The sequence below is a fragment of the Carassius gibelio genome, chromosome A13 (genome assembly GCF_023724105.1).
Source record: "Carassius gibelio isolate Cgi1373 ecotype wild population from Czech Republic chromosome A13, carGib1.2-hapl.c, whole genome shotgun sequence".
Taxonomy (NCBI): domain Eukaryota; kingdom Metazoa; phylum Chordata; class Actinopteri; order Cypriniformes; family Cyprinidae; genus Carassius; species Carassius gibelio.
This window is the reverse complement of record NC_068383.1, coordinates 16,864,138-16,890,860: the sequence shown is the minus strand read 5'-3', so window position 1 is coordinate 16,890,860 and position 26,723 is coordinate 16,864,138. Positions and strand designations below refer to the sequence as shown.

The 26,723-nt window shown below is 37.9% G+C and overlaps 2 protein-coding genes and 1 long non-coding RNA gene across 11 annotated transcripts in view; 1 reads left to right on the top strand and 2 right to left on the bottom strand.

Moving 5' to 3' along the window:
* Positions 1-9,538, bottom strand: part of LOC128026319 (serologically defined colon cancer antigen 8 homolog) — a 34,421-nt gene extending 24,883 nt beyond the window's left edge. Inside the window, exons 1-2 of the mRNA XM_052613323.1 lie at positions 9,060-9,538; positions 8,734-8,876 (exon numbers count right to left, since the gene is read on the bottom strand). The gene's annotated coding sequence lies outside the window, so the exon portion shown is untranslated. The remainder of the gene's footprint in view (positions 1-8,733; positions 8,877-9,059) is intronic.
* A 4,557-nt stretch (positions 9,539-14,095) lies between these two features.
* Positions 14,096-16,095, bottom strand: LOC128026320 (uncharacterized). Its single transcript, XR_008186400.1, has 5 exons — positions 15,947-16,095; positions 15,758-15,839; positions 15,467-15,656; positions 14,615-14,741; positions 14,096-14,482 (listed from the first exon to the last, which is right to left on the bottom strand). It is a non-coding gene; the product is annotated as an uncharacterized LOC128026320 (long non-coding RNA).
* A 2,226-nt stretch (positions 16,096-18,321) lies between these two features.
* The window catches only part of cep170aa (centrosomal protein 170Aa), a 42,918-nt gene continuing 34,516 nt past the window's right edge, over positions 18,322-26,723 (top strand). For all 9 annotated transcript variants that reach the window (XM_052613313.1, XM_052613312.1, XM_052613311.1 and 6 more), the window contains exon 1: positions 18,322-18,515. The gene's annotated coding sequence lies outside the window, so the exon portion shown is untranslated. The remainder of the gene's footprint in view (positions 18,516-26,723) is intronic.

Here is a 26,723-nt window from a genome sequence, read left to right as displayed (position 1 = left end):
ACAGAACATAACATATAGTGCTTTTAACCCACAGGGTCTCGGGCTGCCAGGTCTTAGGGTTGTGCCCGTCTCTTCCACTCCTGTTTCATGGCTGGTTTTTGAGGGAGGATGCCCACTTTGTGATGGGCTCCTTATGCCATCTGGAGAGTGGATTAGATGGGGAGAGAGAAAAGAGGGGAGAAGTATAGAGAAAGCCATGAAGATATGAGCCTTTAAACTGTATGTTTTAAGCATGTTAATATAAATTTATTAATAATGCTTTCGGACATAACAAATGGACAACTTAAAAAAAAAAAAAAAAAATCTGGCGAAACAAATCAAAGATGCTTGATTAAAACTACTCCAAAACAGATTAAAAAAAATTCAGATACAGCTGCGCAAATGAGCCAAGCATACTAAAATACACCTCTAGAAAGATGATGGCACCATTAATCAGAAATCAGCACTTTGGCCCCAGCTACTGCTAATGTGGAATAATAATAGACTAAAGTCTATTACTGAAATTGCACTTATGTTGACCAAGAAAAAAAGTGTCATAGAGACTTCGAAAAAGAGGAGGAGGAGAACAAGAACAACCCAGCTTCCAGAAACAGTAAGTAGGGCACTTTCTCTGGGCAGAGTTGGCCCAAGTGAGAACAGTTGCACCCGACAGATTTGCTCCCACTTTGCCTGGGGACTGGCAACATTCTGTCCTGAGCTGGGCCACGGCACTGGAGCAGTTCTCAACACACACAGACATATAGTTTTAGTAGGACTGGGAGCTTAACGTTAAACAACAAAATCTTATCCTGAGATCTCGAACTGATTAAGGATTGAGACTGAAACTTCTTTGGCATAAATATTTGCTTTGATGAGTTTGAATGGTAAATTATGATTTTTCACTGAAAGGTCTGTAAGATTTGTTTATATTCTTTAAAGAAGATTCTTATGCTCACCACCAACTATTTGATCAAAAAATATAATAAAAAAAGCAATATTGTGACACATTACTACAATTTATTATAAATTACTTTAATATATTTTAAAATGTAATTTATTCCTGTGATGACAAAGATTTTCAGCAGCCATATGATCCTTCAGAAATCATTCTAATATGTTGATTTAGTGGTCAAGAGACATATCTAAAAATAGTTGCTTTGCTTAATATTTTTATGGGAATATTGTTTTTCAGGATTCTTGGAATAGTAAGTAAAAAACAACATTTGTTTAAAATAGTAACAATCTTTTGTAACATTATAAATTTATTTTTTGTCACTTTTGAGCAATCAGCAAAGATCTGCAGAATAAAATGGTTGCTTAAAAATATATATAAATAGAATCATTTTAAATCGATAAAGAAATTATGGAACACAATTCATATTTTAAAATATGTGCTTAAGACATGAAATCTTACTGGGACAAATAACGCTATTTTTGTTGAATGTTATTATGAATACACACACACACACACACACACACACACACACACACACACATATATATATATATAGTTAGAGTTATGCATTAATTTTCTTGAAAATATATATTATACTATAAACTATATATTATACATAGATTATACTGTATTGGGTATTATAGTAATGATAACTGATAATTAAACTCTGGAGTCACACTGAATTTTCATCAGAAGAACTATTACACACAAAGTAGCAGAAGTTGTGACATGCCATAGCTGCCTACCATTTCCATTAAATATGAAGAATTCATTAATTTAGGAACATCAGTATTAAAGTCTTTTTACCTGTTAATGTTCATGTATGAAAGCAAAGTATGTGCCATTTTTGGAGATATTTTCCCCTCTGTGCAAATTGCACAATGTTTCAAACATATGCATTCTGTTGGCAAATGCTGCTAGCTGTAGCAGCGCGAGAATGTGTGTTCTCTTGTGTACACTACATTGTCCTCTTAGGGTCCTGTAAATAAATGACACATATGTAATTGCCTTGAACTTGGTTACACTGTTAAATAATGGAGCAAACTGCTGGCAATGAGTTGAGGGCTTGCTTGGTTGAGGGGCATAGCCTCTGGCATTGCATCTGGTCTTATAGACCAGTGGAGAAACATGCATGGGGAGGGGGGTATATCACTGCTGATCGATGCAAACATTACACAAATAGACCGAGTTCGATATATTCTACATGCTGTTCAATAACAGGTTCTTTAGTACTTTATTAATCTATTCTAGAGTAAATTAAAAATATATATATAATAATGGGTGGTGCAGTTAAATTTGAAATGATTGTCACTGAGAGATTAATTAATTTGTTTATAAAATGTTAATGTTTAGATAATTGGAAAGTAATTTTGATTTCCCACTGCAAAGAAAATGTATTTTTTGTTTTGATGAACCAACTTCTTCTGGACCAGTTAAGTTTTTTTACATTGCTAAAACACATGACCCAAGTTCATGAGAACACTTCAAAAATGTCTGCAACATAATGCAAAAATGTTGTCTCTAAGACACTGAGAATGACAAAAGCCCTCTTCTTGCCCTCTGCCGTGTGAAGTGGAGGAGGAGCCGGAGGCCAGCAGCCCTGCCGGCGAGGCGTGAAGACGTGGCAAGGTCTCATCCCAGGCCAACGGGCACACCACTGTCAACATCATGACACTCACTGGGCGGCTCGCCGGCACTCTCCCGCCTGGCCGGCAGCGGTCCCAGCTGCCCCATCCGTTACTGTCTGATTAGTTCTGCTAAGCAGCCCCTCCCCTCCATGCCCCATCGCCATCTGCTCCCCCAACAAGATGGCTGCCGCCCAGCACCGCACACACCGCCCCGCTACCTGCCAGTGCCCGCACTCACCCCAAAGCACTAACACGGCTTCTTGTGGCTGGCGGTAGGCCCTATTTCGTTCATTACTACTTCTGACAAGGGGCGGAGGGCTACGCTCTTTTATTTGCTGTCGGATGGTACATTCGCTTCCCGCCGACTTGGTTTGCAGCAGTTTGGTGGCACGGCAGACTTTGCTCACCGCGGCAGCCTCCCTCTGGCATGGAGCTGCATCTGCTCACTCTTTTATTCATTTTCCGATTCTCCACCTTTCAGGGGATTGTCATCCTCTATGCGTTCACGCGAGGCCGAGGGAAAGCAGAGAAGCGTGCAAAGTTTAATGGAATTCTGGGGTGGGATGAACAACATTTTAATGCATACGCTGCAGTTGGTCTCACAGTTCTTGTCGGCCAGTCACAAGAACTTAGCGAAAGGACGAGTCAATGACACACCTCAACAACCAGACAAGTTGTGTGGAATACTTGGGTCAATGACATACAAAACTACCAATGGTTTCAAAAAATTTAGTTTAAAACACATGGTCCAAGTGTTTAGTAATGTGCCCTATGTATTTATGTGGGTTGCAAAAAAACAACAAGATTTGTACCATTTTCAAGAAAAGTTTCACTTTAATGACTTCAAATATGCCTTACATCTTCATTACATGTGTGTGTAGCAATCTTAATTATATATATATATATATATATATATATATATATATATATATATATATATATATATATATATATATATATATATATATATATATATATATATATATATATATTGAATTGAATTTCATTTTTTATTATTTTTTTTCATTTCATTATCATTTGTAGTTGTATCACCACATTTTTAGCTTTTCTAAATGAATTTAAATTACATTAAAACATACTTATGATAGAATATATATATCCTAGTCATTGTTTTTATGAATTGCATTTTAAAGTTTTTGAATGAAATAATAGAAATAAAAAAATTAAGCATCACCCAACTTATTTACCCTTTTACAAAATTCTATAACATCAAACTTTGGGAATTTGAGAATAAAATCTGATTTAAAAAAAACAAACAAAAAAATGATGTCCAGCGTTCATTTGCGCTAACATGTTCAGCAACAGCACAGATGTCAAAATAAGCCAGATTCTCTCACAGCTCACAATGAAGCCTAACTTATGTGGACAATCGAGCACCATCAAGCCTCTCATGATTGAGACTTTTTCTCCAACAATTCCAAGAGATGGGGCTGATCATATCATATCCCCAAAAACTTCCAGCAGGCTTTTTTCTTGTAATTCTCCATCCCCACATCAGCACGATTAACCAGTCGGTATTCAATATGGTGGAAGAAGCACAGAGTATGAGGGTTTACTGCGCTCAGAGGGCCAGGTTCTCTGCTAAGCTCCCGACAGAGAAGTTGTGAATATTTCCTACTTTCAGATCCATACTTATGCCTGAAGTTTCTCCTTTACAAACCGAAACATGGTTCTTGTTGGAATAAAACTTCAAGCCCTGCTGCCAGCGTCATTGCTTGTTTGCAAAATTTTGTGTTGCTGAAGAAGAGAGGGAATTTGGAACCAAGCGAGCCTCTGTGTCCCGTTCCAAATCACAGTGAACTCCAGCAAACACAGAAAGGCAAAGGGGAAAATCTGCTGCGGCACGTCAGAACAACACAACTTTTTTTTTATTTTGATATATATATCTTCGCACATTCTTCTCTCTTTACTTTAACACCCTAATGTTTGGAGAGGTGGGAGGGTGGGTGCAAGAGAATGAAGGAGTGGGGGAGGGATGACAAAAAGGCACGAGCGCACAAAAGCAAACAAACAAACCGAATAAAGCCTGGGCTCAAAGCCGTCAGAAGGCAGAGAACAGAGCGGCAGGATTATGATAGATCCTCTGCTGCCCAGCACACAGCTGGCTGATGATCCAATACTGGAGCCGCCGGCCCTCCCCAGCATGTGCACGGGGGGCCTGGGGGCCAGAGCGAGAGAAGAAAAAAACGGAAAAAAGCTAAAGACAACTGCTTTGCCAATCCGTTTGGTGAGAGCTGTGATCATCCAAGCTGTGAGATGAGAACGGAAAGAGTCAAAGTCTGGTTTCAGAGGGCCTGATTGAATGACCAGCAAAGGGGACGTGACACAGAGAGGGTCCCCACATGACCATCCCCTGGGCTGCTCAATCACAGGGTCCCCCTCAGGTCGGTATGCATGCGTTTATAAACATGTAAAGGCAGTGTAAGAGAGAAAAGACAACAGAGAGATGGGAAAGAGAAGGATTAGCCTCAAGGAAGAGAGAGAGAATGCACAGATGTCTGCTGCATCTGTGCACTACAGCTGGCCCAAAGAACCTGCCCTGGCAGCCCACGTCCACACCATGCATACAGTGGCTGAAAGGTTCTCCGCTGCCAAAAGCAGGGCCTGTCAGCAGCTTAACCACTCTGATCTTCAGCAGGCCATTTTGTTGCCTCATCTAGAAGAAGCAGAGAGCATTTAAAGGCCAGCATCCTGTTTGAGCTTTTTAATGCTAATTCAACCTCAAGTAATCACCTCAAAATCTCTTTATTTCAATAATGCAATGATCAAAAAACTGAATTACAGCTGGTTGAACGTGATCTCACACAAAATTGCATTCAATCATTTAATAGCAAAACATTGTCAAAAGACAATTAAACCTCTGATCACACCAGAAATACACTCTATAAATAGATAATTATCACACGACCATTACAAGAAAATGTAAACTCATCTGCTCATCTCTGACAGCCTACAGGATACAGTTAATAACAAGTACAAAATGAATAATGCTAAAAAAAATTACAAATAAAAATAAATTACAATACAAGTGGTGAGCACAAATTTATTTCATGTTATTATTTTCAAACACTGTAGTTAACATTAAAGTTAACAAGTAAGTTCAAATGTATTTATTGCATCATGCTTTCTAGAAATATATTCAAGTTTTCTTGAAGCCATGTCATAACAAGGTTATATGTGATATTTTGATATTTACTGATTTAGTGAACAGAATTTGGTGAAAGTTTTTCCAAACACTGCATTTATATTGCAAAATAATGCTATCAATTTAATATTTATACGAAATATAAATTCATATGCTATTAATTTAATATTTATAAATGAATAACTGTAACTAATTATTATTTTATGGAAACAACAATAATTAAATTATTATGCCAATCTACTTTGTCAGTATTTCGGTCATCATTATGATCACAGGACTGTTTTACCTTGATGTTTCTGATGCTTTGTCCCACAATATCAAAAATAAATTTCATTCAGAGTTTTAAACACTTTAGTGGTAGTTGAGGTATATTTAGGTCTTAATCTGGATGAACTGCCTATCTTCGGTTCTGTTTTTCTGAATGAACTAATAGATCCAGACTCCAAATTACATCACGTTGCTAACTTCAATAGAGGTGTAGACCATACTAATGCAATGTATACAGGATAGTAAATGTACATTTAAAAAAGCAGGTGTACTGAACTAACAAAGCTGTACTGCATTCTTATGCTGCGTAATAACGTCAAATACAAGAGTTTGTCTAGACCTGCTGTTGCAAATAATCTATACTCCACAAAAACCATCTGGACAGTTTTCACGCACAGTGGTACTTTTCCAAATGTAAACAAGTGACTCAAATGATTCACTAATATTTCTGCAACAGCATGCTTCTTTATGGTAATTTATAAACAATACGTGAACAAGACTTAATACTAAAGTACTGAATTCCCTTGCGAACAGATGCTGTCACTGCTCTGCAGCTGTGCAACGCTGTGGCAGATGCTGTAAAATCTCCACTTCCTCCAGAGGAATGGAGACCCCAGTGCCATTTAAACCCCCTGAGGCTTCAGCACTGCCTAGTACCTACAGTAACACTGGGGTAGGACACATCCACAGAGACACGGAAATGGATGGCTTCATTGTGAGCAATCATTCAGTGAGCACAGAAATGCCATAAAGCCAAAACACATGAAATCTAGAGGCGTGATTCCTAACTAGGGGCACATGCAAACCACTTTCCAGGGTTTATATAGCAAGAATTCAATTAAAACTTTTTTTGTACTTTATTCATTATTATAAACCCATAAATTAAACTAATGTGCATGTGTCAGCATTTTAAGTGGATGAAAATATACACTACAGTTGTATATATATGGATATGGAATCTGATGGTGCAAAAAGTTGTCTAAATGAATTCTTAACAATGTAAATTATTAATCAAAAATTAAGTTTTGATATATTTATGGGAGTAATTTAGAAAATATCTTAATTGAATATGATCTTGATTTAATATCCTAATGGTTTTTGGCATTAAAAAAAAATCGATAATTTTGACCAATTCAGTATTTTTTGGCTATTGCTGAAAATAAACCCCAGCGACATAAGACTGGTTTTGTGGTCCAGGGTCACATATTACTATAAATGTTGAAAGCAGGTTGTTGCTTAATATTTTTGCAGATATTTGATGAACAGAAAGTTCAATAGAACAGCATTTATTTGAAACAGAAATTCATTGTGACATAAATGTCTTTCGTTTCACTTTTGATTAATTTAATGCATCCTTAAAATGTTTTACCAATTCCTCTTATGGTTTAACTAAATTCAGATACTACAAACAAGTAAATGACAGCATAAAATAACTGAATGCAGTGGCCCCACAAAGTATTTGGACACTTATGTGACAATTATATTTCAAACTTTATGACATATAGAGAGCACAAACACACTTTTTTATGCCAAACACTTCACCATAAGAATGTTTTAGATATACTGTTCAGAAAAAAACATTTTCATCCTTTGAAGCTTTAAATTATCACTATCCATAGTTGATTAGACACCTACTGTATGTGAACTTGAGGGGAACAGATTTCATAAATCCACCAGAAAACATCTTATCAACACCAGTTAATTAAAAGTAGCTGCAAAACAGAAGAAAGAAAGAAAAAAAAAGTTCTGAGAAAAGCATCTAACGTCATTCGCAGACTATACCTGGTTTGATATTTTGGATTTAATGCAAAGACATTCACAAATATTTAAGCAACTTATAAGTGTCCAAATACTATTTTGGGGCCACTATGCATTTAGTTGTACTAAAAAAAACTAAAGATTGTTCCCTTTGGGTTTTGCTGGCAGTAACTAGAATTTAGTAATGAACTGTAAACTGTTAAATCGCACTCAACGCCCATGTAAGTGTCTTACTGTGTCAAATCTGTGTTAAATCTGATATATTCTTCCATGTCTGAAATCTTACCGTTTTTTTTTTTTCGTTTATCACTTATTCTGGTTTCATTTTCATCAGAGTTCGAAGAGATTTTTCCAAGACGCATATAAAATTTACAATCAGAAATCCAAAGCTTGATCACATAAAGGCAAGCATTCAACACAAAAGGTGCCACTGATTCACAAGAGAACATCTTTACTGTGATATCTTCTGATAAAATAAAAAAAACAGTGATAGCTCAATGTAGAGGGTCTGCTTTTGATTTAATTAAATGGTGTGAATTTAATTTAACAACCAAAATATATTTATATTTATGTTTAACGCCTGCTCATTATAATGCCTACGAATGTGAGTAAAATGTGCACATATGTGGAAAAGGTATTAATGTATGAAAATCTATATATGCACTACTCCATATTGATTTACATAACGTGAAACAATGTGAATCAGATTAATAATAAAGTTCTTAGGCGAAAACCTGTCAGAAGTATTAACTCATTTCAACTTAACTCCTGCTAAACTGAGTGCTGTTATTGAGTAAGACTGTATGTGTCCCTCTCTCCGGCCCTCTTCTCCTGGTGCGTGGTGGACTGTGGCGGTGGCAGCCGGTGGCTAGTGGTGATTTAATAAAGTGCTGGTTGCCCTCCTGTCGGTGTGCTGGCACTGCACTGGGACCAGGGGATGGGGGCAGTGTTGTGGCATGTAATAGGATTAAGGGGGTTACCTGGTGAGGTGCAGTTGGCGCTGGGCGCGGCTCAGCCCCTCAGCCAGGCCGGCTGCCTCCACCCGGTCTCGGCCCTCTGCCCTCTGGGCATCCTCCAAACGCTGCCGGCAACCATTCAGCTCCACACCCAACTTCTGTACTTCCTGAACCCCATGAGAGGAGAGAAAGAGAGACTAAGCAATTATTCATTTTTGTAATAAAACATATCCTTTCTGTTCGCTGAAACTTTTTTTTTTCACATACAAGCTAAATACCAATTTGCACCAGTAAAATATGTTTATGCTAAATTTTGATTGAAAAAAAATTACCGGTCAAGTTTCTCTTACCTGCTCAGCCAGTTGTAGCTGATGCCCCAGTTTGGAGCACCTCTCTGTCTGACTCCTTTTCTTCAGCTGGGCCTGACTCAACAGAAAACGCAGCTCTGCATATACCTGATGCTAGCACAAATGCAGCTTAAAGCAGAGTCCAAGGTAGGTTTCAATACTTCTGTCCGCTGTTCAGGAGAAAACTGTTAATTCACATACTCTAAACTGATTCATTGGGGTGATGTTGGCTGTGCCTTTCCATTGGCTCCATAAACTTCTACTAGAGCTGTTACTGCATCAACTCCATCAGCCTTGCTAATAATACAGTTCTACTGCCCTCTAGTGCCTAAACATTCTCCATACAGAGATAACTGAACCAGTTAAACCTATTTATAAAGACAGATACATTTTGACATCCAAATAATATTGAACCTGAAAGTAAAATTGCCCAATTTGCTTTATTAATTCACATTGTGAATAATATTATGAACGATGCATGATAAAAATGCTGAAAATCTCTGGTTTGAGTCTAAACAAATTAAGTGAAATTGCAAACGCTAAATCACTTTGAATGGTGAATTACTCACTCAGCTTTTAGCAGCCATTTTTAACTTTAAGTTACTACCAGTACACTAGTTTTGATTGATTTCTTAAAGGGGTCATATGATGCGATTTCAGTTTTTCCTTTCTCTTTGGAGTGTTACAAGCTCTTGGTGCATCAAGAAGATCTGTGAAGTTGCAAAGACTAAAGTCTCAGAGAGATATTCTTTATAAAATTTAAAGTCAACCATGCCCTCCTAAAACGGCTCATTCTAACACACCCCCAAATGTCTACGTCACGATGTGGGAAGATTTGTATAACGTCACCGAAATGTTCACGCAAAGAAAGAAGACGTAACTTTTATTCTCTCTGTTGCTGCTGCTGCCATGTCGTGGAGACGCTGTGTTTCGTTGTGAAAGTGAAACTACTTTCTTTGGCCTTCCAAAGAGGACACAACTAGAAATCAGTGGTTAAGTTGTATTTACAACACCTTTTCAGAACAGTTCAACCCAAATATTCAGATGTGTGCAGCGCATTTTACAGAGGATGAGGACAATTCCAACTTTGCAAGGACAGTCTGGCGCTTCTGACTCACAGCTTGTAAGTACATTTTCATATTTAAAGAATTTGCCAGTGATGATTCAAATGCAAGTTTTGAGCAGTATAAAATAGCTCTTATTATTTGTTGTTTCTCCAAACATTAATGTAGACATGGTTTATGTTTATGCAGTGCAAAAAGACAGGTCATTATAATCAGTCATTATATCCCCACTGGTTGTAACAAATGCCTAGTTTATAATGGGTTTTACTTTTTTTGTCTTGTTGTGCCGGTACCAAGTATGGTAAGAGGTGTAACATTTATGTTATATGCAATTTATGTGAAAATTGTTAAAGAAAATTAGAAACTATTGAACAGTTTCTCCTGTTGCGTTTAACATGCTTATGGGGAACGCATAAGCAGAACTAAGCTCTGCAAGCCCAGCCCCAGAGCGCCCATAATGAGGGCTCCTAAAAAGCATGAGCTAATTATGAGACCCAAGCCACTCAGCTAGGGACTACATAGCAGAACTCCTTCCACTCACAGAGGGAATTAGGTGAATTAAGTAGACAAAATCCATGACTGGAGGGCAGGGATGTCTAAGTTGTAAAACCTAGTAAAGGTTGACAGCAACAACCAGTCACCCATTTAGGGCGACCTCAGAAGCATACAAAGAGCTGCTATGAGTGCCAAAAGTGGCCAGAGTGCTCTACATACACTCTTAGAGCCTGAACCTGGCAGAGTGGATTGGGACCCTGCTCATCCTCTGAATCAGGAAGGGTGAGAAGGGTAATGACCAGTGCTCTGAATGGGGTTGAGAGCACCTTAGGCACACAACCATGTCTTGGTTTGAGAATGACTTTACATTCGCTAGGCCCAAACTCAGGGCATCTGATTGCACTGATTGACAGTGCTTACAGGTCACCTACTCACTTGACAGAAGTTAATTGTCAAAAGGAGCATGGTTTTGAGCGAAAGGTGCCACAATTCAGGTGACTGGAAAGGCTCAAAGAGAGGGCCCCATAGGGCCCTGAGGTTTAAAGATAAGTCCCAGGTCGGCACAGAAACTTAACGACAAGGTTATTTTTTCTGACTGACTGGCCAGCCACGAGAGTGAAGGCTCTCACATATACTTTGAGCGTGGAAGGGTTGCACCCCTTATGTAACAGCTCTTGCAGAAAGGTCAGCACGGATGATACGTCATAGGAGGACAGGTCTTTATTCCATGTTGCACACCAGTCAGAAAAGACTGACCATTTAAAAGCATTGAGGTATCTCGTTAATGGGGCTCTAGCCTCCAAAATGGTATTAGTCACATTCATATGGAGCTGTAAAGGTTCCCGTCAAGAGGCCAAACATGAAGGCTCCACAGGTCAGGTTTTGGATGGCAAATCATTTGGGGGCAATACAGTCCAAGTGATCACTGGGCCATTTGCGAGCCAGGGCATCTCGCGGTTTCTAAAAGTAAATTGGGCAGTGAAAATTGTCTTCTGAGGTCTAATTGCCTACTCGAAGACAGACTAGATTGTTTGAATCATTTGGGGATGTAGTCTCCATTCTCTTGGCGCTAAATTTCCCCTGGACAGCATGTCTACTCCTCGGATCAGTCTGCCCGGCACATGAACTGCTCTCAGCGAGAGTACATTGCACTGTGCCAATAAAAGGAGGCGTTTCACCATCCTTTGAAGGGAGCGTGACCTGAGACTGCCTTGGTGATTTAAAAAAGCTATCACTGTCATGTTGTCCGAGCGGACCAGGACATGGTACCCCCTTAAGTCCGGTAGCAAGGCTTTCAGGGCTAGAAAAACTGCCATCATCTTGATATGCAAGATTTGCTCCAGGTTTGACCAGGAGCCGAACACCAGTCTGCCCTCATACAATGCTCCCCAAACCAAGTTTGAGGGATCTGTCATGACCACCTTCCTTCTAGAGATCAGTCCCAATGGTACGCCTGACTCAAACAGGTGAGAATTTTTCCAAGGGGCCACAGCTCTGATGCAACGGTGGGTTACCCTGAGATAAAATGACCCAGGCGCCACATGTGAGATAGTACATGGGCTTTGATATTGGCCCAGAGGAATAACAGAGGGAGCGGTCGACACAAGGCAAAGCATCATCTGAAAAAATTCTAAGGGACCATGAAGTTCTGCATTTGAATGACACCACTAGCCACTGAATTGTCAGGGAGAATTCCAACCTAATCCATGCCCTCATCTGATTGATAAAAAAAATAAGAGCCACATCCACACACTTCATAGGAGTGTGTGGAGCCAGAGACAGTCTGAATGGCTTAGCATTTAGTTCCTTTCCGATCTGGCTAACACAGGACAATCCTTGAGGTAATTCATAATGCATGGCTCCTTTTGCATGCAGAGTTTGTACTTCAGGCCGGAGAACATGAGCATTGGTCCTGTACTTTGAATAATACCTCTGTACTGAACTTTGAATAATACCTCTGAAGTGAGGCAGTCTATCAGTGAATTGGAGCAAGAAACCTCATTCTATGAAGCTGGAACGCTTAAGCAGGAAGTGGTGCATGCCTGCTACGACTTGTAAGCTGCAACGAAGTGCTTGAAATCAGCCAGGCAGATGGCGCCAGAGGTGTGCAGCGACCGCCTCTTCCTGAGTGGAGAGCATGCCATTAGGGGTGGGAATCAAATGGTACCTCACAATACCCTACGATCCCGATAATATCATGATACAGAAATTCTGCAATAATCGATATATTGCTAGACAATCCTATAATGATACATCACAATATCAAACTATGAAAACAAAATGCCTGTGAAAAAGATTAAGTGCATGTTCTCCCTCTTCTTTCATTTGTACACACTCAGTAAAAGCGCATGTCAGATCAGCACACAAATGAAATGTTTAACTTAACTGGCAAGCCTTTGAAGCACATGCAAATGATGCAGTTCTTTGTCGATTTTGTTTGTCCCATCAACGGTACAAATGCAGAGGTTGATCCAGACTTTGAACATAAAGGTGGCTGGGACATCTATTATTTTACTATATATATTGCTATATTGTTATTTTGTCCAACCCCAGCTGGGTTTTTTTCAGCGTCGTCAACAAAAGTGATGGCAGCAGACTAGAAGAGAGGATGTGTGGCATGTAAGGGCACCCCACGCCTTTGTAAGTTCATTGTGAACTTCCAGGTTTCAGGCGGGAGGATTGATGATGAAATCCCAGCGGGAAACTTTCATTTTAACAACTGTGGAATAAAAAAAAGTGATGCAGGGACAGTGAAGCACATGGGACCTGTGTCAGCATGAGAACACTTGAACCTGGTTGCTCAGCACCGTAACTCCACTGTGTCAACTGTGAAACAAGAGAGTGGCAGGGGCAGGGCCACCTTAATTGAAGGGTGCCCCGCTTGGGCTACACTTGCGGTGTGACATTTGCAACAATCTTTGCAGGAAAATTGCTCAGAAATTTGCTCTCACAGTCGCCGGATGGCCGCAAAGCAAGGCTTGCTAGAGGATCTTCCTCTGCCAGGCTGAGATTCTTGCTTCGGGTTCTTTCTTCAGAGTCCAGTGATAATCTTCATTGCTGAAGGAGAAAAATTCTAACGAATGGTGCTCTGACCGGACTTATATAGCAGTCATGCACTTTTGGCGGGTCGAAGTGTCATTTGTTTGTGCAGTTACAGGAACATGAACAAATCAGACTTCAGTATCAGAGTAAACAGGAGTTTCCCTATAAGCATGTTAAACACAATGGTAGAGACCGTTCAAAAGGGAAATCTGAGTTGCAGAGTAGTAGGAATAAGAAATATTTCAGATTCTACATTATTTCTAGGTCACTAATAAAATTAGTAAATTAAATAAAGCCAAAAGTGCACAGATTTTTTTTACAATCTGAAATGTACTTATCATTTAAACTTCAAATTGCAGTTAATATAATTCGTAATATAATAATGCATTAATTAGATAAAAGAAAGCAGGCTTATTGTAGTCATTATTTGTAAGTCAATTTGGATGAAAGCATATTTTAAATAAAAGGTAAATGTGAAAACATAAGAATGTATAACAGGAGCTCTAGTGGTCTCAGAATTTTAGACCCCAACAGACATGGGGGAAAAAACATATTTTTGAACACTTTGGTTTAAACTTGAATATTTCGTCAATTTCTGATATTTACTAAACAGTAGTGCAGAATATGATGGGGCCATTTATTTATTTTTTGCACTGAATCTGAAGTCTTTTTCAAAGACTTTTACAAAACTGTAGTTGTGTGACATAATTAAAATTACACTAGAGGGCAGCCTTCTCTTTCTTACTGTTCAGATGCCAGCTCTCTCTCCAGTCTTTCCCTCTGTCTAGTCAGCTCATTGTGGAAGTACTCACACTGCACCAATGCCTGCAAGTGCATAGGGACAGACCGGAGGTCAAGATCAATGAGTATACCTCTTGTCTAAACAGTACACCATAAGCATTTAGAATCATGCAAAACAGTAAAATTCATATTCAAATCAGCGATGTTGTCACACACTCCAGGTTTGCCTCTTCTGCTGCCATCAGTGCCTGTTTGACCTGTTGATAGGCAGCCCGCTCTCTCTGCTGGGCTTCAGTCTGACTGGCCCTCAGAGAGCAGACCACTGTCACCAGCTCATCTCGCTCTTTAACAAAGACACACACACAAGCATCTCATCAGGTTAATGAAAGCAAGTATTGATCTTACACATAATCAGGACAGCAGCTGATTAGCTTCATGACCAGTCAAGAACCCTTTCAACCTTGCTGTGAGGAACAGTAATTGACTGAATACACACAGAGATCAATTAAGGTGGTCAAAGGTGCCAATCAATGTTAATTAACCCAGAGGTTTGGCTCCAAGGTAGTTACAACATCAGTATCTCTCATGTGAAGTTATTTCGTTTTAAAAAACCAAAATAAAGTAAATTAGTCTTATATTTTTAATTTAATTTTTTATTTAGAATTTTATTCGGCAAGGATGCATCATATGGCAATGAAGATATTTATAATGTTACAAAAGATATGTAATAATAATAAGTAATGATGCTGAAAACAGGAATATTTTAAAACATTAAAATATAAAAGCAGACAATTTACATTCTAATATTCTTTTCAGTTTAGGACTTTTTTTTTACTATGTTTTTGTTTATAATGCACTGAGAAGTCTTTCAAAAACATTCAAATCTTACCGACCACAAACATTTGAACTGTACAATTAAAAAAAGAACAACAACAAAAAAAAGAACAATAATGCTCTCAAGTATTCTATTTGAAATTAATGTAAATTATCTAATAGAATTACATAATTATTTTAGGTCTTGGATTCATACTTATAATGAAAATTAAAACACTAAAAACACACACTTACTTAGTGAGATTTTCAATGCTTTGTACATTGACATTGGAGTGTGTCTCTGCCAGGATCGCTTCATGCTTAACACACTTCAGACACAGACCACCCGATGTTTTGGGCTTGGCCACTGATTAAAGCCAACTTACTTCAGGGAGACCACTTGGGCCCCCAGAGTCTCAGTTTGCGCTTGATAGAGACACTCCAGCTGCTCGTTAGACAAAGAGATGGAAATTACAATTTAAGTGCATATTGAGTCCATTTATTCATGTCAAATTTACAACTACATGAATGTTTAAACAAAAGTACCCTTTCTTTCTTCCATTTTCGGTCCTCAGCTTGATTATTGGAGTCTTTGCTTTGAAGGCTTTTCTGGTCTGCACTCGTTTAACTGAAAATTATCAATAAAATGACTTATATCTTCATAAAATGTTTCATTATAGTCCCACATTTGCTGTTTATATCAGCATCATAACTAAAGACCTCAGAGATACGTACCGTGCTGTCTACAAATGTATATTCTTTAATATGTGTATAGTTTCTTCTACTGCCTTTGCCTTCAGCTCCTCGTATAGTTTCTCATTCTCAACAATCACCACTCTCACTCTCTGTTTTATTCCAAGGAGTTCATCCATTAGAGAGGAAACAATTACAACTACAGTGGAATTGCAACAAAATTCTCAGTTGAATACTACTCGCTTTATCTGGGGAAACATCCATTATCAAACTCATAGAATGCCTCAGACAACTGATAATATCTTTGGTTAATTAACAGGACTGACTTTCAATAAGACCAATAAAACTGTTCACACATCATAATTAATATACATATTACCATTAATTAAAATATTATTATATAAAGTATCGTTCATTAACATGTTAACTAAAACAAATTGTGTAATGACAACTTGCACATAAGTGGTTAATTTTAAGCCAGTTTTTTTTCCAGTCAAATCACTTTGACGTAAAATATTTTGCTTTTAAGTTAATATTTAAACTTAATAAGAATACAGAAAATAAATGTTAACGCCATATTCATACATAAAATAAATTAAGTATATATGTCAATTTTAATTTGTTTTTGTTTATTTTACACTTATTCATTTTAAAATGACATTTTTTTTATAAAAAAATGAAATAAGCTCATCTTTGGACTGCTTTTGAAGCAAGGAACGCAGCTGACTGACTGGGAAAAAAATACTTCACAAATAAGGCTACTCATACATATCTGCATGCACTGAATTTTAATACTCTACTACAATTATCAGGATGAAACTCAATCCTGCATTCTGATAATTTGTCAGAATAACATGCCTCCTGCATGATCTGTACCGGCATCACTCTGCTGAACTGCTATAGGAGGGTTTTGCAGCAGAGGGCTGAGCTTCTCCTGCTGCTGCTTTGGTTCTGAACACTCAGAGTCAGAGCTGTGGATGGACAGCATGCTGGAGAGGTTCTGGATACTACGGTTGTCTCGCTCTGAAACATAGAAATTATACAAATACCCTGAATTTAGTATGCAAAATAAGAACATCAGGATACCCTGACTTGAATATCTTAAAGTGCATCACGTGAACCTGAAACACAAAACCAGTCTTGGTTGCTGGGGTATATTTTTACCAAAAGCCAAAAAACATTGCATAGGTCAAAATGATTGATTTTTCATAAATAAAGTAAAGATCAGGTTCCATAAAGATATGTTGTAAATTTCCTACTGTTAATAAATCAAAACCTAATTTTTGATTATTAAAACACATTACTAAGAACTTCATTTGGACAACTTTAAGGTGATTTTTCTTTTCTTTTTGGGGAAGTCATGGCCTAATGGTCAGAGGGTTGGATTCCCAATCGAAGGGTTGTGAGTTCTAGTCTCGGGCCGGATGGAATTGTGGGTGGGGGGAGTACATGAACAGCTCTCTCTCCACCTTTAATACCACGACTTAGGTGCCCTTGAGCAAGGCATTGAACCCCCAACTTCTCCCCGGGCGCTGCAGCATAAATGGCTGCTCACAGTGTGTGTGTGTGTGTGTGTGTTCACTGCTCTGTGTGTGTGCATTTTCGGATGGGTTAAATGCAGAGCACAAATTCTGAGTATGGGTCACCATACTTGGCTGAATGTCTATTCACTATTTATTTATTTTTTTGCACCCTCAGATTCCAGAATAGTAGTATCTCGGCCAAATATTGTCCTAACAAACCATACATCAATGGAAAGCTTATTTATTCATTTTCAGATTATGTATAAATCTCTATTTCGAGAAATTGACCCTAATGACTGGTTTTGTGGTCCAGGCTCACATATGTAGTGACACGTTTAAATATTTACTAGACATGTTGTTTGGTTTACTACATCATTTCACAAAAGAACAAATTAGTTTGTTGTAAGTGTTCAAAAATGCCTGTCAGAGGTTAACATAACCTCTCAATGTCTTCTTCGGTTTCATTATTGTTTAAGCACGTAATAAAACTAAAAAGGTTTGTAAATATACCGCACAATTTCTCAGGCTCAGTGTTACTGAGAGTGTTGCAGTATCTTATCAATGAACGACGTCCAAAAACACGTAAACGGTTGCATGGTAGAAGTGCACTTCCGTAAACCGCGCAAACACAACAGGGACTTGTAGTCTTAACAGTATCAAATTGGCTAGGTCAGGGTGAGTAAAAAACTACAAGACGGGAATTTCCTGTATTCACAACGAGTGTTGCACTGAGCATTAAATGTTTAAAAACGCTTATTATTGTAAACATAACATCTGCGTCCAAATTTTATTCTAAACAAGTCAATAATAGAAGTTATCTATAAAATATTTAATGCTTGTTATTTTGACTAGTACCAGTCATGCATGAGGACACGCCCACCGGACTGTGTTGGAACTGGAAATGCTGTCCTACTTGCCTGATTCCAGGCTGCCGTGTGTCGCCGCTATTTGTTAGGAATAACGATATTGCTGCTGAGCAACTAAAGCAAATAGGAGACGTGGGGAAACACACTGGGCTGGGCTACGAAAACTGTTTAGCTGCTGCATTGAAACCTGAGATTAAACTGACAGCGAAAAGAAGACCAAGGGTGAGTGAACATTATTATAAAGACTATTTATTATATTAATTGCATATAACAATAAGGCATTTATAATAACACTTACGTATTAATGCATTTGCTCGTGTTAAACGTATTTTCCCACAAGGCTGTGGTGTAAAGAATTCACGCTTTTCCTATGATCTGATCTGATCGTGAGGTCAGGATGCCGTAAATGTTACAGCAGGACACAGCCAGCCAGTTCGATCATATGGAATGAATACTATGAATGAATACAATAGCAATGTGTTTTTTGGATTAACGCTGTGCGTCCCAACGCGTGCGTTACACGGATATCTTAATTTATGTGTTGAATGTAATAGTGAGTTTGACTGTATTCACGAAGAGGACACAAGCACTGGTCACCGGTTTGCCCGAACACATGACATCTTGCTTAGTATTGCAAAATTTGCTCTTGATCGCAGGGAACCATTAAGAACAACATTATTTCAGTACACTAAGTCGGATGTGTAAGAGATGTGGATGATTTGCCGGCCACTGGTGCGCGCTGAAGGGCACTGTGCAGAAGCCTTTGTTTTGACAAAGGCTCTTGTTCTGCTACATCTGGCCTACATTTATTTTGATTGCAGAATTAAATACAATTAATAACGCTAAAAACTGTGTGTATTGTTACTAAATGTTCGCTATCTCTAGTTTTAGAGGAAAAACAGTATAGTTTCAAAATAGCAGATCTTCTTGACAGTGGATTGTCCTGTGTAATAGGGTTTGCTACTAAACGAATTAGGCCTGTTATTTGAAAAGGGGTTTCTGGATTATTTATTACTTCTCCAGAGTTTGTTTTAAACATGTTGTTTAGAATAGAAGCTTAAAACTGCACACTGTGTCTCAAAACCTAGGGTGTTCAGCTACCTACCTAGCAAGCATTTTTGGGTATCATTTTGACATATATATTCAGTTTCTATAAATGTTGTGTCTGTTTTTATTTGAACTCCACTGGAAAGCAGGTTATCTTTGCGGTCTCCACATTTTTCTGCAGGGCTGAAGATGTATGGTTTCATTTTGACCCTGCTTTTTTTATCGTAATATTAGTTAATTTTACATATGTTCTTTTTTTGGCTGTAAATTTTAGTTTTTATTTATTTTTTTATTTTTTTTATTTAGCTACCCATACTTAATTTCAGTATCAAATAATTTAGTGTCAAACAGTGACAGCCTAAATTACACAAAAAAATTAGTAATGGGCAGGGTGTGTTTGTTTGTACCCTTTTCGTCTCTTTTGGGTGTAGCTGTTCTTGCATTGCACATTTCCTCTACTGTATTTTGATTGACTAATCTGTACTTTTCTCTCAGTATTTCAGTCTAGATTATGGACCAGTTGGTTCTTTATACATTTTGTGTCCAGATCTTTTTTAATGCATATTGTTAGTTTCCAAAATGCAAAATTGTCACTGTATTATGACAGAACCAGTAGTAGACAGTAAAAGTAGTAAATGTGGCTGGCCTTTTTTTCATTTAATTTTTTTATACTTTTCATTGTTTCTTCTCTTGGCAAAGAATGAATGGAATAAATTTAATACCATTCTGGTATCTTTTATCTCTTTGGTCCCGAGTTAAAATCGGTTAAAGGGGCCATATGTCGCGATTTCTCTTTGTAATGTTACAAGCTCGTAGTGCATAAAGAAGATCTGTAAAGTTGCAAAGACTAAAGTCTCAAATCCAAAGAGATATTCTTTATAAAAGTTAAACCTCACCCACCGCCTCCTAAAACGCTTAGTTTAAACAAGCTCCCACATGTCTATGTCACGATGTGGGAAGCTTTGCATAACACCGCCCAAATGTTTACTCAAAGAAAGAAGTCGGTACTTTTATTCTCGTTGTAGTATTGTTGTTGCCACGGCCGCCTTGTTGTGGAGGTGCAGTATGTTTTGTTGTGAAGGCAAAACTACTTTGTTTGGCTTTCCAAAAGAGGATATCCGCTTTGTCATGCCTGGAGCTGATCTGTGAAGGTCGCTGAAGAAATACATTAACTTCGTGCTGTGGATTGCTGAATCAGCTTTCAGCATGGAAGAAGCGGAGTCCAGCCCGGAGTCGTCACACATGTCACTTGTTGAATCCGCCGACTGCGCCGTTCTCAAGACCGCCAGCCGTTCCTCACTCAAGCACGCTTGAGGAATTCGGCCAATCACAATGCACTGGATAGCTGGCCAATCAGAGCGCACCTTGATTTCAGAACGATGAGCTTTGTAAAAATCAACTCTTTTTCAGAAAGGCAGGGAATAGGGGAGCAACAATAATGTACATTATGTGGTAAATAATGGGTTTTTTGAATCTTAAACTTAGCAACATCATATGACCCCTTTAAAAGACAAAATGCAACAACTATCCTAGACCCAGACCAAAACACATAGTCTTGGATCTTCCACAAGAAAATCTTAGCTTTGTGAACCATAAATCATTAATTATTTATAAGTTAGCATCACTTCCTTTGTTGGATCATGTTGACTGACCAATCCAATGAACTTCCTGTTGTTAAACTGAAGTACCAAGTGAATGTGGATTAACAAAAAAGCCACAGAGAATCACAAGCTTGCAGTCAATTTGTTATAAATAGTATCACCTGAAAATTTGTATATAATTTGCTAGCTCAAGCCACCCTACAAAAATATGTATGCACTTTTAAGTTTAATAAAAACTTAAGTGCTTTCTTTGCTCTCCTCCTGTCAGCACTGCATTGCAAATGCATATAAATGGTTGTCTGTGTGTGTGATGATCAGACTATCAGGTTATTTCACGCCAGTCTGGATTCTGTATGCCCACTGGATAGTTTAATCCTGCTCTTTAGTTCTGACCTATATTTGTGATCCATTATTTGTTTCCCCCCGCTTATATCTGGTCTACTGATTGTAACTGATAATTGAAGTGCATGCAATAGATGCGGTCTATAGTGGAAGTTACAGTAAATGCACACAGTTTTCTTCATTTGTCTGATTAATGACCCCTTAGCCACTCCCATATTACACTGGGGAAAAAAAACAGATTAAAAATCAAGATATGTCAGATGTGAACTTATATGTTTAAAGGTTTGAGGTCAGTATGATTTATTTTATTAATTTATTGAAAGTTATTAATATTGTTATTCAGCAAGGATGCGTTAAATTGATAAAAAGTGACAGTAAAGACAATGGTTTTTTTTTTCACTAAAGATTCCTTTAAGGAAAAGAAAAAACATCACATCACAGTTTCCACAAAAACATTAAGCAGCAAAACAGTTTTTAATGTTGATAATAATAGAGCAAGTTTTGTATTTCATTTGGAAACCAAGGTCTTAGAGTCTGGAGGAAGGGTGGAGAAGCTCATAGCCCAAGTTGCTTGAAGTCCAGTGTTAAGTTTCCACAGTCTGTGATGATTTGGGGTGCAACGTCATCTGCTGGTGTTGGTCCAATGTCTTTTTTGAAAACCAAAATCACTGCACCCATTTACTAAGAACACTTGGAGCACTTCATTCTTCTTTCTGTTTAACAGCTTTTTGAAGATACTGATTTCATTTTCCAGCAGTATTTGGCACCTGCCCACACTGCCAAAAGTTAACCAAAACCAAAAGTTGGTTAAAGACCATTGTGTTGTTGTGCTTGACTGTCCAGCAAACTCACCAGACCTGAAGCCCATAGAGAATCTATGGGGTATTGTCAAGAGGAAAATGAGAGACAAGAGACCCAACAATGCAGATGAGCTGAAGGCTACTGTTAAAGAAACCTGGGCTTCCATACCACCTCAGCAGTGCCACAAACTGATCACCTACATACCATGCCAAATTGATGCAGTAATTAAAGCAAATGGAGCCCCTACCAAGTATTGAGTACATGTAAATGAACATACTTTCCAGAAGGCCAGCAGTTCACTAAAAATGTTTTTTTTTCCATTGGTCTTATGAAGTATTCTAATTTGTTGAGATAGTGAATTGGTGTTTTTTTGTTAAATGTGAGCCAAAATCATCACAATTAAAAGACCCAAAAGCTAATTCAGTCTGTGTGCATTGCATTTATTTAATACACAAGTTTCACAATTTGAGTTGAATTACTGAAAAAAATGAACATTTCCACAACATTCTAATTTATTGAGATGCAGCTGTATATTGTGGTGGGATGGAAGGATCACGTTACGAAGAGAGCTTATTTTAAGACCCAAGAGGATGGATTTATTAAGTGACAGGTGAGCACGTGAACGGTGATGGTGCTCTTGCTCGCTGTGGTCCTCTCGGTCGTGTCCAGGTGTGGGTGAATCCGTGCCGTGCTTGTGGTGGGGCTGATCGGTCACTCAGTGCTTTCTGGAACAGAATAGAGAGCGTGTTCATTTGCTTTCTCATGGAGAGGCTTCTTTCCCTTCATCTTTGAGAATGCTACTTATCTGCCGGTGGGTTGACAAGCCTCAGGTGTGGCCGTTCAGCCATTAGTGCTCTTGTCTTGAGCAGGTGCTCCTCGTGAGTTTCCAGGGCAACGCTGATGTGGAGTCGGGAGGTTCGTCACAATATATTAACAAAACAACACAAAATCTTACCAACCCCAAAGGTTGTTTCAGTCATAGTTATATATATATATATGATCAGTTTTATTCTGTATTGGCCTGTCTTTGAAAATTATGAGTGTCTACATTTAGCGGAAATTCCCTTTGGTCAGAAACATTTACTGGTAGTTGATTTGCATAAGTGGGTCTGTTGTGTCAAGTATGTCATTATGCATGTTTATTACCACCCAACAGAGATGGGGACTCGAGTTTGAGACTCGGACTCGAGTGCGACTTAAGTCGCACAAACATAGACTTCAGACTCGACTCGGACTCGAGCTCCGGGACTCGTGAACGATGTTAATTTTTAGTAAACGTCAGATGAGCTCGCTGTTAGAGTTGTGACGTTCGCGAACGAACCAATTCTTTTGAACGGCTCATAAACATGAACGATGGGAGCCGAGTCACGGCTGGAGGGGAGCCGTTCTTTCTGTCGCTCTTTTTCCCTATGCGTGTTTCAGAGCGCGTGTTTCACACAGATGCACACAAATGAGCTCCTCCGCGAGACAGAACAGTTATAGGGGGAGGGGCGCACCCAGCGCAGGCCAACCCTTTATAGCGTGATGATATTAGTTATTAGTTGTGCACGCATCCTTCACGTGAGTACTCCAGTGGAAAAAAACCTGAGTGCCTCTGTCATTGGGTAGGAGCGGAGCCATGACGTTTTGCACAGATATTCATTGCAGCCCACTTTGTTATTGTTCATTGACTTGAAGGGGCTGATGTCCTATTTGCAAAGTTTACAGTAGTAATAGTATGTAGACATTTCCATTTTATTAATTCTAATTTTATCTACTTTAAATATTTTTGGTTCTCTATCAAAATGTTCTTGTGTGATAACAATGTTCTTGTGTGGAAGTGTTTGTAGTAAAAGCTGTTTTGCACAGAAATTCATTGCAGCCAGCTTTGTTTTTGATGTTTATTTGTGAGTAGGTATTGTATGAATAACATAAGTCAGCGTAGCTTTGTTCATTCTTAAGCCAGACAAGAGGTGTGCAGCTATACAGCCAGGACAGACAGAAGGCCATTACTGAATCCATAAATGCAAAATACAGATATTAACTTAAAAGTAAAGCATTCTTGGTGTTTTTGTCATGTTGCAATAGCCTGTTTACACTGATTATATACCAAAATCAAGGTTGATATTGTATGCTAATAAATAGAGTTGTCATAATAACATATTACTTGCTTTGAATTCCTTATATATAGCTATGCAGTGTTCTAAGTAGCTTGGATGGGTCGCTGTACGTGATGCAACATTTATTATAACCAGAGACTTCATATAATAAAGAGACTTGAGACTTGACTTGGACTCTAGCTCAGAGACTTGAGACTTGACTTGGACTCTAGCTCAGAGACTTGTGAGCATCTCTGCCACCCAACGGGCACATTTTGTTGTGTCTGATAAGGTCACAAGTGTATTAGATTTGGATTAATGATGGATCTTTCTTCCTGCTGCCACATGCTGATGATGTAAATGAGATGTCTGCCTCTCATAGCCATATGGTACTTTTACACCATCCCCAAATTTGCTCTCGCAGCTTCTTTTACTGCATTAGCCAAATTTTATGAGATAAGGTAATTCATTTATATTTCATGATTTATTTAAAAAAAGACTGAGCTCTATTTATTCTTGTTTAAGATGTAATAGTTTAGAGGATTCATGAGTAAAATATAATAACATGTAAATAAAGCCATTGTGGAGTATCACGATAGTCCAACACCTGATTAGTCAAGCTGACAATTTGTTTATGTATATGTTTTTTTATTGTCAGTATTTTTAGCAATGTTACTTCAATTACAGCGCTGACTGCTTTAGCTTAGACAAGACACTATATCTATAGAGTGGTGGTGGAACTACAAAAACCTGGAAGCGAGTTTGCATTTTAGCACTTCCGGTTCCATCGTCCCAGAGTCAATGGGGTTTTTGTATGGTAGTTTGGTTAAATCCTCTAAAATAAGGTTCACACAAGCTCAAGATACTGTCACGTCTTATTCTACGACATAAAGCACACCAGTTGCACCCCACTCGTGATTTTTGTTAACTGTTACATTTCTTAAAAAAGGCGGTTGCTAACAAGTTGCTAAATGGGACTACATGGCGCCATCGTAGACATTGATCATGCAAACAGTTGATCAATTTAAATTTTTTTCCAATTGTAGAGTATAATTTATAGTCCAGTTAATTGTAGAATAACCAATTAATAGTTAATTAATAATTTATATTGTTTGACAGTGTTTTTTTGCTTCGGCTGTAAGATGCTCGTTTTATTGTTTTCCTACTGATATGGAGACTCAGGGTTCATACTATAATGTAAACTCATATGATTATTCCATGTAAACAACTTTGACGAAACATAGTGTTAATGCCACATTAAAATTAAATGTTTAAGGCCACATGAAGCTGTTATTGAAGAATATTTTCTAGAAGCAAGGATAAAATAACATTTTATAGCTGAAAAAAAAACCCTGATAGCTGAAATGTGGTACTTTATTCACTAGAATAAGTTTCATATGATCTTATCATATACAAAATCCCACTAACTCTGCTGTTATTTAATAGAATAAATTTACTAGAATTTTACTGAAATATTTTTAATTAAAATATTCATATAAATCAAAGATTTATTGACTATTACTTTTAATACACCTTATTTTGAAATGTACAGAAATGTGTGCTTTCATATGTCCTTTAGTTATGATTATATAATTTATTCTCAATACTATTTATTACTAATGTCTCATTTCAGTTTTAGGTTAGCTCTAGTTTTTTATTTATTCCAGTTTATATGAAAATGTTCATATACCGTAGATTAAAATTCATATACAGATTAAATCCTTTTCACTGAATGTGTTAAAAATAAATTGTAAAAAGTTATGTGAAGCGTGGTGGTGTGGTGGTGGCGAGCAACTGTGTGCTGTACGGTATTTCGTTTATAGCTTGTTAAAGTTAGCTTTTAAATTGTGGTGCTTTTATTTAGGCATCAAAATTCATAAAAGTTAAATTATTGTGAAAAAGGTTATCTTGATGGACAAAACTTGTACATTTCATGAACTATGACTGAACACAGCTTATTTTTTGCTATAATCCAAAAGCCTATGGAAAAATCCTGTTGGCTGTTTTCCTATTTTGCAGACAAGAAACCTAGGGATGCACGATATTGGATTTTGGCCGATATTCGATATGCCGATATTTTCAAAATAATTTTGGCCGATGCCGATACCGATATCGATATATATACAAATATATACTGATATATTTAAACTTTAATTTTACTGAAGAGAAATCCATGTATCTCTTCTGTACTGATTCTACCATAAATTTATTATTTTACAAATGTAGACAGACATTCACATCTGAAAAACAGGTCAATTATTTCACTTGGAGAATATCGGTTTGGCTCATCGGCAGAAATATTCATATCGGCCGATACCGATAATGGTCATTTTAAGCTTTTATCGGCCGATACCGATATTGTGCCGATATTATCGTGCATCCCTACCTAATCCTATTTTGTTGAGGGAACCAGTGCGATGCTAAAAGCCGATCTGCCTACAAACTGACATCATAGTTCCCCCACTCTTTTTCATTTCAGTGCAAACATCAACTTGAATTATGTGAATGACAGTCCAGCCACTGTTCATGCATATCAAGCTCACTTACTCTATTCTTCTTAA